The sequence below is a fragment of the Canis aureus genome, chromosome 31, assembly GCF_053574225.1.
Source record: "Canis aureus isolate CA01 chromosome 31, VMU_Caureus_v.1.0, whole genome shotgun sequence".
In the NCBI taxonomy this organism is placed as follows: Eukaryota; Metazoa; Chordata; class Mammalia; order Carnivora; family Canidae; genus Canis; species Canis aureus.
The window spans coordinates 37,622,567-37,634,057 of record NC_135641.1 but is presented as its reverse complement, the minus strand read 5'-3'; the positions used below and the strand labels follow the sequence as shown (position 1 = coordinate 37,634,057).

Here is an 11,491-nt window from a genome sequence, read left to right as displayed (position 1 = left end):
AGCACCTGCCTTTGGCCCAGGGCCTGATGCTGGAGGCCCGGGATCGAGTCCTTCATCCAGCTCCCTGCCTGGAGCCTGCTTCTCCCTCTGCCTGTCTCTCTTTCTCTGTGTGTCTCTGATAAATAAATAAAATAAATAAATAAAATCTTAAAACACACACACAGCCTAAGGGATTGTACAGCCCTGGGTTCAAATTGAGTTCCGACTTTTCTGGCCCAAAGGCGAACTCCCTCCAAAAAGGATGTGTCCTTCTCCATACCCCATTCCTCCCGCTCAGCCCCATATCACTACTGAATCCCACCATCCAGAATTAGTTTCTGTGGGGAGGGCGATTGCTAACCAAGCATCCTCGTTCCCACCTGCATTAGAGCCCTGACGCGGGCGGCTAGGGCCCCGCCCTCCAAACTGAAGAGTTACCCGTGGAACCTGTGCCACCTGCCGAACTGATGAAAGCAAAGCGCCTGAGAGGCCGAGGACGGAGGCAAGCGCGGCACAGGCCCCCCCTGGCTCCCACCGGGTGTTCGAAGCCCCGAGCCCCGGGGCCGAGCGCGGGCCACACCCCCAGTCCTAAGGGAACCGCTGCGGTCGCCTGCACTGGGCCGCTTGCACCAGGTGCTCTACTTTCAAACACAGGCTTTAAGAACTTGGGCCTTTCGTGGGCGCCGGGGAGAGCGGAGCGCGCTGTGGAGGCCTCCGCACGCTGCCCCCCCTCCCCGGGCCTGTGGCCACCCCGCTACCTGCAAAGGCAGCCCCCTCCCCCCCCCCCGCCTACCTCCAGCCCGCTCACCTACCCCCACCCACCCTGCTCACCTACCCCCACACCCACCTACCCCCACCCCACTCACCTACCCCCACCCACCCTGCTCACCTACTCCCCACCCACCTTGCTCACCTACCCCCACCCACCCTGCTCACCTACCCCCACCCACCCTGCTCACCTACCCCCACCCCACTCACCTACCCCCACCCCACTCACCTACCCCCACCCACCTTGCTCACCTACCCCCACCCCACTCACCTACTCCCCACCCACCTTGCTCACCTACCCCCACCCCACTCACCTACCCCCCACCCACCCTGCTCACCTATTCCCAGCCCACTCACCTACCCCCTCACCCCCACCCACCTTGCTCACCTATCCCCACCCTGCTCACCTACCCTCAGCCCACTCACCTCCCCCCACCCACCCTGCTCACCCCCCACCAACCCCCTCACCTACCCCCCAGCCGCTCACCTCCCCCAACCATCACATGCAAATCTTTGCATCGCGTCACGTGGTCGCCCCCGCTGAAGACCACGACGAAGTCTTCCGAGGTGTTACCCACCACGGACAGGTGTGCGGGACCCGGGCCCAGGTGGAGACCCCGCTGGGGCTCGGGCCGCGGAAGCCACAGGTGCAGCCTTCCCCCCGCCCCCCCCCTGCGACCACCGTCACGAGGCGCGGCCCAGACCTGGCCCTGCGGGGCGCGGGGCGGGGGGGGGCGCGGTCCGGGTCAGGACGCGGAGGGGCCGCCCGGCCGTCCCTGCTGGGCCCCGCTGCCCCCGGGCCTGGGTCGCCCCCAGCGGCCCCGCCGGCTCGCGGCTCCCGAGTCCTTACAGGGCTTATTCGTGAGTTTATCTGAGAGGGAGACGCGGAGGGAGGCCCCGCGGGACGGGGGTGGGGGGAGCCGGCGCCCCGCGGAGCCACGAGCCTGTGCAGGGTCCGTCCAGGCCCGGCTGAGCCCCCGCACCCCCCCGCCGTGTAGGAGCAGGGCCTCCCGTCCCAAGTCGGCCCAGACAAACCCCTCGGTAAAACCAAACTGGGGAAGGTAGTTTTATTTTTATAAAAATAAAAAAATGTGGGCAGCCCGGGTGGCCCAGCAGTTAGCGCCGCCTTCAGCCCAGGGCGTGACCCTGGAGACCCGGGTTCGAGTCCCGCGTCGGGCTCCCTGCGTGGAGCCTGCTGCTCCCTCTGCCTGGGTCTCTGCCTCTCTCTGTGTCGCTCATGAGTAAATAAATACAATCTTGAATGAATGAAAAAACCTGAGGCTTGAGGCTTGCCTCCGCCCCGTTCCAAGTGGGTCAAGTTGGCCAAATCTGTCCCTGCTGCTGGAACCCGTGCGTAGTGGTCAGGCTTAAGGTCAGGAGCTGTGGTCAACAGTCTTAGGAGAGCACATGGCCCCATGACACCTAAGGGGAGCAAGCTGGCCCTACCTTAAGGCCGACTCATAAAAGGAGAATTTCACTAAAATTTAATTGATGAGAACTCACCCACTTTTTCGATGTTCTCTCCTGTAGCTCCCTAATCTCTCTCGCGCGTCTCTGCCAGTTGTCATCGCCAAAGTGAACACCAGTGACTAGAAGCTTCTGTGGCTTTTCAGAGCCTCGTCTCTCCAAACTCCACAGTATATAATGTTATTGAAAACAAAACAAAGTTGAGAAAAAAAAAAAAAAAAACAATAGCCTACAACCAACCTTAGATCTTTTTAAGTTATTTAATTTTTATATAAGATGTAGGAAACTTAGTTCCCTACAAGGGCCATAAAATGATGCAGCTAAGGAAAATATAGAATATAATATTATATAGTATAATTCTAAAGAATTAGTAAAGAGCATAGAACAGCTTGGGATTTAGAATCAGCTGACCCCGGGTTGAACCCTGTTTAACCATTTACAGGATGTATAATCTTGGGTAAATCAGTATCTCCAAACCTACACAGTTTCTGCGTCTCTATGAACCTACCACTCAAGTATCCTGATGACTAAAGTGTTAATGTCCATCAAATGCTTTTTATACAGCCGGCCATAGAGTGAGCACTCAGTAGATGGTGTCCCATATTCTTAAGAAAAGTAAGTCAAATGACAAACAGCAATATTTCTCCTATCCCACCCACAGTTATGTATCTTTATCCACTTACCAGGAAGAATTATGGAATATTCATCATAGTCTCATTTCTCCACAATGTCTTTTTATGAGGCTTTGGGTAATAAAGTGATTCACCTCAAAAAAATGAGAACATATGAAGAAAATTATCCTAGCAATCTGATCTGACCTTTCTCAATTTGCTCATCTGTAAAAAGGAGCAAGAACACCTATCAGTGTTTATCAGCAGATAAACTTACTTCATTATGTGAAAATACTCCCTAAATTACATGATGCAGGGACACCGGGGGGGCTCACTGTGTTAGGAATCTGACTCTTGATTTTGGTTCGGGTCATAATATCAGGGTGATGAGATCAAGCCCTGTGTGGGGCTCCTCGCTGGATGTGGAACCTGCTTAAGATTCTCTTTCTTCTTCCTCTGCCCCTCCCTCCTACTTACACTCTCCCCCCACCAAATAAATAAATAAATCTTTTTAAAAAATTACATGATATTTGGGGCACCTGGGTGGTTCAGTGTTTGAGCGTCTGCCTTTGGTTGAGGTTGTGATGCTGGGGTCCTGGGATCGAGTCCCACATTGGGCTCCCCACAGGGAGCCTGCTTCTCCCTCTGCCTCTTTCTGTGTGTCTCTCATGAATAAACAAATAAAATCTTTTTTAAAAAATTACATGATATTTTTATTTCTTATTTGGGACAGAAGGGATGGATTGAAGGTATAAGAAGCAATTTTAACTAAAGAACACTGAATAGCTGCCTCATCAAAAAGTGGCACTTTCTAATTTTATCCCCCTTATTACTCAAGGTCAACCTACACCACTTTTTTTTTTAACTTATCACTGGCAATGACAAATTATGAGATTAAAAATATATTAACTACTGGGAAAGAACGAACTATTATCATTACAGTGTCTCCTATCTTTATCATTTGGCTTCCTAGGTAAGTTTGATGAGAAAAATCACCTAAACCACCATATGATCTTACCTGCCAGACCCTATATTTAGCATTCCGGAACAGACCGACCAAAATCCTTCCTTCAAAAGAGACTGAAATATATACTACAATTAATATTTTAAATGGATTTTGCTTAGCTTTTTATATTGATGGAATGACTTCTCTCTGCAGGTATTTTATTAGCATTGATTTGAAATTATATTTATGTAGAGATGCCTGGGCGGCTCAGTGGTTGAGCATCTGCCTTTGGCTCAGGTTGTGATCCTAGGGTCCTGGGATCGAGTCCTGCATGAGGCTCACCACAGGGAGCCTGCTGCTCTCTCTGCCTATGTCTCGCCTCTCTCTGTGTCTCTCAGGAATAAATAAAATCTTTATTTAAGTATGCTTTGTATATATATATTGAAACCCAGCAAAGTGAGCATTTCTACAGACAAATGAACTTTTATCCTATGTTTTTACCAAAAAAAAAAAAAAAAAAAAAAACCCCACAAAAAACAAAAACCCTATGCTTCCTTCCAAAAAGGCTATTTTGATTTCGTACGTAGAACTCACATGGTTTCCTTGAGTAGGTCTTGGGTAGGACTTGCTTTGCCAGGCTGATGAGACTATTATAGCCCGTATGTAAGACTTGAATATTTATATATCACAGTTTATTTATTGAAATGGGTGAAATATTTTTAACTCCCACTCTGCTTTATAGAGGGAACAATTTCCCTTAGAAAGAATATTATTAGCATGGAAATTAAAAGGTATGATGATTTAAAAATAGCAGAGGAGTGAAAAGAGTAAGTTCTAGGGTCAGACTGCCTGGGTCTGTGGCAGACTCTGCTTGTGGTGGCTGTGTGACTTTAGGCAAGATTTCTTTTTTTTCTTGAAAAACAGCTTTATTGAGATATAATTCACATACCACACAAGTCTCTCACTTTAAGTGTACAATTCAGTGGTATTTATTTATTTTTATTTGTTTTTTATTGGTGTTCAATTTACCAACATACAGAATAACCCCCAGTGCCCGTCACCCATTCACTCCCACCCTCCGCCCTCCTCCCCTTCCACCACCCCTAGTTCGTTTCCCAGAGTTAGCAGTCTTTACGTTCTGTCTCCCTTTCTGATATTTCCCACACATTTCTTCTCCCTTCCCTTATATTCCCTTTCACTATTATTTATATTCCCCAAATGAATGAGAACATATAATGTTTGTCCTTTTCCGATTGACTTATTTCATTCAGCACAATACCCTCCAGGTCCCTCCACGTTGAAGCAAATACTGGGTATTTGTCATTTCTAATGGCTGAGGAATATTCCATTGTATACATAAACCACATCTTCTTTATCCATTCATCTGTCGATGGATACCGAGGCTCCTTCCACAGTTTGGCTATTGTGGACATTGCTGCTAGAAACATCGGGGTGCAGGTGTCCCAGCGTTTCACTGCATCTGTATCTTTGGGGTAAATCCCCAACAGTTAGGCAAGATTTTTAATAACTCTGTGCCTCAGTCTTCTCGTCTTTAAACTCTGTGGCCTGTATGTGCAAACTCGTGCAATGCTGCCGATTTAATCCTTAAGCTGAGTGATTAAAAATAAAGGATGTAAAGGACAATAATGAGGCCCAGCAGAAGAATTTATATATGTGCACAAACTCTTGGTACAACCAATCTGACATATTTTTCCTTTCTAGTAAGAAGGTAATACTTTATTCAACTTGGCTCAAGGTAGGCTTTTCAGTTGGTGTCTAAATTTAGCCCTAGAGTTCTTTTTTTCCTGGTGGTTTCAGGAACATTCATACTCCATGAAATATGAGTATTTATATATTGTCTTCTGGGTGCCCTTCACTACCCGGGTTTATGTTTTACATTTCACCTATAATTCTTCCTTCAAGGTGATAATGGTCTAGCCCAGAGGTAGGTAAACTCCTACCAAATTGAGCTCACCACCAGTTTTTTATATGGCCTCTGAGCTGAGAATGGTTTTGATTAAATGGGTAGAAAAATCTAAAGAAGAATTATATTTTGTGACATGCGAAAATGATGTGAAATTAAAATTTCAGTATCCATTTAAAAACGTGTTACTGGAACACAGCCATACTCATCCACTTACATATTGTCTATTTTCTTGGCTACCTTTGTGCTACCACAGCAGAGTTGAATAATTAGTATAGAAATCATATGGTCCACAAAGCCTAAAATATTTATTTTTTTTAATTCATTAATTTATTTATGATAGTCACACAGAGAGAGAGAGAGAGAGAGGCAGAGACATAGGCAGAGGGAGAAGCAGGCTCCATGCACTGGGAGCCCGACGTGGGATTTGATCCCAGGTCTCCAGGATCGCGCCCTGGGCCAAAGGCAGGCGCCAAACCGCTGCGCCACCCAGGGATCCCAAAGCCTAAAATATTTAGTATCTAGCCCTTTAAGAAAATGTTGCTGACACCCCCACCCCCAGCCTAAATCTGTCCCAGAAAGAATGGAGATTGGCACACTAACAGGATTATAGGCAAAGTTCTATTAGGCAGAGGACAAGCTGGTGTTTATCTGATGACTGTAGAATAATCTTCTGCTTCAAGACAAGAGAGAAAAAGAAGAAAGACCAGTTATTTGCCGACTAAGAAACTCCACGTTAGGATTGCTCATCATAAGAACTTTTCCAAATTTTCTATAGTGATAGATGGATCCTAATTATATTAAATGGGTTATTCCATTATGATATTACACAGAAGATGAGTCAGAAATTCAGGCAGTTGAGACCAAACACAGGCCCACCCCACATCCCAGGCAGTTGGTGACATGTTAAATACCCACCAGGTTCACAGCTCTTCTGGGAAAGTGATGTAAAGCATTCCTCCCCCAGGAGGAACTGCCACATTTGGTACCTCAACATTCATCTCTTCACTTCCTGCTCTGTTGCAGGCATTTCCGTCAGTTCTGAGGATACAGGGATGATCAGGAAAGCACTCCCGGTGCTCTCACGGAAACTAAGATGCAATGCAGGTGACAAACAATAAGCAAATGAATAAAGGAAGAAATGCGGAAAAGTGCTCTAAAAAAGCAAGATATAAAAAACCATGATTCCACTCATATGAAGTACTTAGAGCAGTCAGATTCACAAAGACAGAAAGAGAATGGTGGTTGCTAGGAATTGAGGAGAGGTGGGAAGAGTATGTCATTACTTAGTGGCTACAGAGTATAAATTTCAGCAAATGGAAAGAGTTCTGGAGGTGAATGGTGGTGATGGGTACACAATATGCATGTACTTGATGCCACTGAACTGCAACTTAAAAGTGGCTAACATGGCAAATGTCATGCTATTTGTATTTTACCATGATGTTTTAAATTGGGGAAAAAAAACAATAGAAAGTAAAGAAATGGTTCTAAAAGTTTCCCTAAAGAGGAGAAAAAAAAAAAACAAGAAACAAAAAACAAAAGACAAGTCACCCACAAAAAAAAAAAAAAAAAGAAAAAAAAGAATATTCAATTTCTAATCAGAAACTGGATACTAGATAATAGGGAAGAAAAGTGTATTCAAAATTCTGTGCTTGGAAAAAAAAATTCTGTGCTGAAATTATCTTCAACTTAGCCTTCTATACTCAGACACATTAATTACCTGTGAAAATGGAAAAAGTCATTTTCAGAAAAACACACACATATGCACAGGTATAGTCATGGTAGCTAAGGGGGCAGATGTTCATGTTAATGTATTTGCAGTTTTAAAAAAATATTTTGAATAGATAATTCACATGGTTCAAAAATCAGAATACATAAAAAGATATATATGGTAAAACTCCCCCTCCAATGCTCACTCCCATATTCCCAAATTGTTCTTACTGCTTATTTCCAGAAGTAACCACTGCTGTTAGACTCTCACGTAACTTTCAGAGTATCACTCTGCATACATAAGCAAATTTGAATATGGATTCTTTCTCTTCCCATCCTTTAAAAGATTTAAGTGGGGTCATTAGGTAAGTAAGGCATGAGTAGTAGGAAGACAGCCTTGTGCAGACCCAGGAGGAAAATGTTCCAGGGAGAGGAAAGAGAGACCAGAGGCTTCAAGGCAGGAACTGGTGTCATGTGTTTAAGGATCAGAAGTAAAGTCAAAGCAAGGAAGAATGTCAAAGTGAGGCTCAAAGTGAAGGTCAAAGGAAAATCAGACTGCATGAAGGAGAGTGTGGCAGGAAAACAAGGCAGAAAGGAAGGGAAAGGCCAGGGACCTCGCCTAGAATAATAGTTGATCGCTGGCCAACCCTAACTCATTGAGGAATTGCCTGCCACGGTCACCATCCCTATCTATCACCAAAGGACCATTATGATAGTTTGACATCAAAAGAAAAAAAAAAAAAAAAAGGATTCCATGGGTCCCCACCTGTTCCAGGAAATGGTCAGCTGTGGTATAGCCTCACCCCTTAACACTGAACAATTCACCTCTTTTGAGATGTCCCCAGCTGGCTCACCTGCCCCTAAGGCCAACCAAAGAATGCGGAGTATTCCTAAAGTTCAAATAGAAAGTCTCCCCTACTTCCAAAAAATCCCACCAGAATAGAATGTTTGTCAATTAGAGACTGTTTCCTCTTTTTATGCCATAAACTAACTCTACTTTTTGCCACCTTAGAACTCCTGCTAAACAAAAGTGATGACAGCTGGGTTCCCTTGTCCAGTTTAGGAAGAAGCAGACTTTGCTCATTTATCTCTGACACAGTTTGGTCTTCGACATCATGAGACATTTACACCTTTGGCCTAAGTAGGGGATCCTACCTTTCCCCAGCTCCTGAAATGGAGAGGGAAGAGGGGGAGAAATCAGCAGATTCTTATTTATTTATTATTTTATTTTTGTATTCTCTATGCTTCTTAAAGTCTGTTATCCTTCAGTACTAAATCCAAATACTTATTTCATTTTACCCCCAATTTGACTCTTAGAGGAGTTCTTTTTTTTTTTCCCCAACTGATCTTTATTTTGCACAATACATGCCTAGACATAAACTCATGAAACTTTCCAAGTTTTATTAAAAAGGTATTAAAAATCTCTTTGATGTAGTTCCCATAAAGCAATATTATGACTCAGGGTGCATTTTTAGAGAAATTACGATGAATTCTTTTAAAATTCTAATTATAGTTTAAATAACTTAATTGCTATTCAATATCAACACATCATACATCCAATTCAATATACTTCTTGAAAATATTGCAAAGGATTAAAATAAATTATCGTGTATACTGTGTAATTTCACCTTAATTATGTATTTCTGTGATTGGTTTTCAGTTTCATTATTTCTGTTTTCTTTGTAAATCATCTTTCTTCTCCACGGTATTTCTTGCTTGATAAAAGGATGATGTCAAAAGATGAGATTCTAAGTTTTTTAAATGTTTCTATTTTAAAAGTAGACTTAGAAAAATTTAAAGCAGCAGAAAGTGGATAAAATGGGTGAAGTTTGTCTCTGTCCCCTTGAATTCTACACCCATGAAGTAATTAAAATATGAAGTGTGTGTATGTGTGTGTGCACATGCATGTGTGTTAAAAAAAAAAAGTCAAGAATGGGACTCTGTGAAGAGTTTTAGCCAACTACAAAACTAGAGGACACATAGTCCACACAAGACTGCTCTCACTTCTGACACCAACCTTAAGTTTGTGGGTATCCCAAAGCCACCTTCAGATTTGAAAATTTTCTAGGACTTAGAGCTCACTGAAAGCCATTATACTCATAGTTTATTTCAGGGCGAGGATACAAATAAAAATCACCCAATGGAGGAAGCACATAGGGGGGAGTCTGGGGAAGTACCAGATGCAGAGCTCCCATTGCCCTCCCCCTAGAATGTCAGGTCACTTTACTTTCCTGGCATCAAGGTGAGACAATATACATGGAGTTTTGCCAACAAGGGAAATTCACCCAAGCCTCAGTGTTCAAAGTTTTTACTGGAGTTCTATCATGTAGGTATGATGGATAGGCTCCTTGCCCGCATAGTTGAGCTCAGCCTCCAGGTGGCCTGACACAGCATGACCCTAGGTAACGTTGCTGGGTTGTCTGGTGTGGCCAGCTCCTGGGCACAGCCAGCCTCCACCACACATCGTATTGTTAGACCATCTGGTGAACGAAGGTTCAGGAAAACAAAGGCACTCCTTTCTGACCTGTCATTCCAAAGGCTTAGTGATTAATCCCCACGAAGCCAAAGTTAAAGGCCAGAATTTGTGGGGGAGGGGGCAAGGTTAAATTCTTTACTACATAGGCCTCTAAGTGAAAAACTATTAGAGTATGAGCACCCAGGCTTATTTTTTCTTTCAGCTGATTTCAGACATTATTCCATTATATATACGGTATTATATATATACAATATATGTAATATTTCATAATATTACATATATATATTTTAGAAGAGGGAACAGTAATTGTCTTTTTTTGCCATCATAGAATAGTAGGGGCAGTGGGAGAAATGGGATACTATTCATTTTATGCTTTTGCTGTTTGTCTTTTTTTTTTTTTTTTTTCCTTTCTGTCCCTTGGCTTCCTCCAATCCACTGCAGTTAGTTTCCATTACTAAAATGTCACTCTGAGTTAGGGATTGCCTATACAATGTCCACAGAGGTAGATAAAGGAGTAAATCTCCCATTTGAGGTTGGCTCAACATTGATATACTTTGTTCACGTATTACACATAAAAAAATATACATTTTTTCCAGAAAGGAAATCTGTTTCCTTCCTTCCCCACTGAACCTCCCCTTTTTTTTCTTGAAAGGGATAGATCTTTCAGCAAATCTTTTCTTTTTCTTCTTTTGTGGCACATGCAGAGAAATAGTTCTCTGCTATAATAAAATTTACAGCTGGGATGAGTAGAAACTTGTCCCTGACTCTTACTCTAAGGTGTAAGTCAACAATAGAACCTGGTGATGGTGGTCCTTAAAACACATCTTCTCATCTAAAGGAGTAGTGTCCACTCAGCTCTAGCTAATGGTTACATGGTAAGTATAAGAAAAAGGTAGAAAATCTGAAATAATTCTGTTCATTCATTCATTCATTTGTGTAAAAGTCACACAGCATAAAATTAACCATTTTCAGGTGAAAAATTCAGTAACATTTAGTATATTCACAATGTTGTGCAATCACCACCTCTATCTAGTTCCAAAAATTTCCATCGTTCCAAAATAAAACCTTGTGCCCATTACACAGCTCTCTATTCCCCCTTCCTTCTAGCAACTGGCAGTCACCCATCAAATAGGTAAATAGGTGGATTTACCTATTCTGGGTAGTTTCTACGAATGGAATTATACAATATGTGATCTTTTGTATCTGGCTTCTGAAATAACTCCATTTTAAATATGGTATCAATGCTAAAAAACAATAAACAACAATATTGGGTTAGATAAACGTGTCAGGGTGGGTATGGCCCGCCCATCACCAGTTAATAGGCTCTATTCTGATGTGAAGAGAGAGAAGAGGCATAGATAGAAGTTTGATTAAAAGAAGGGGCCTATCAAGATGTTTTCTAGGAAGACAAGGAATTGAACTAGGTCATCAAATTCATAAACCCAGTCAAGGACATAGAATCCTGTGGAGAGAGCCTGTTAGAATCATGGTTTTGACAGGAAAACTAAGCCCGATGTTCTAGAAAATCCTAGAAAGTAGAGAATAGAGAAAAGAACTTCAAAGGTGGAAATCAAGTAGTCTGTAGACCTAAAAAAACACGGAGGATTTAA

At 43.2% G+C, this 11,491-nt stretch overlaps 1 long non-coding RNA gene across 6 annotated transcripts in view; it reads right to left on the bottom strand.

The window, feature by feature from the left end:
* Window positions 1–5,116: 5,116 nt before the first annotated feature.
* LOC144302670 (uncharacterized) overlaps window positions 5,117–11,491 on the bottom strand; it is a 39,679-nt gene continuing 33,304 nt past the window's right edge. For 5 of the 6 annotated variants that reach the window (XR_013369655.1, XR_013369658.1, XR_013369657.1 and 2 more), the window contains 2 exons: window positions 6,614–6,786; window positions 5,117–5,381 (listed from right to left, as the gene is read on the bottom strand). This is a non-coding gene — a long non-coding RNA (uncharacterized LOC144302670). The remainder of the gene's footprint in view (window positions 5,382–6,613; window positions 6,787–11,491) is intronic. The other variant, XR_013369659.1, reaches the window with a different exon arrangement.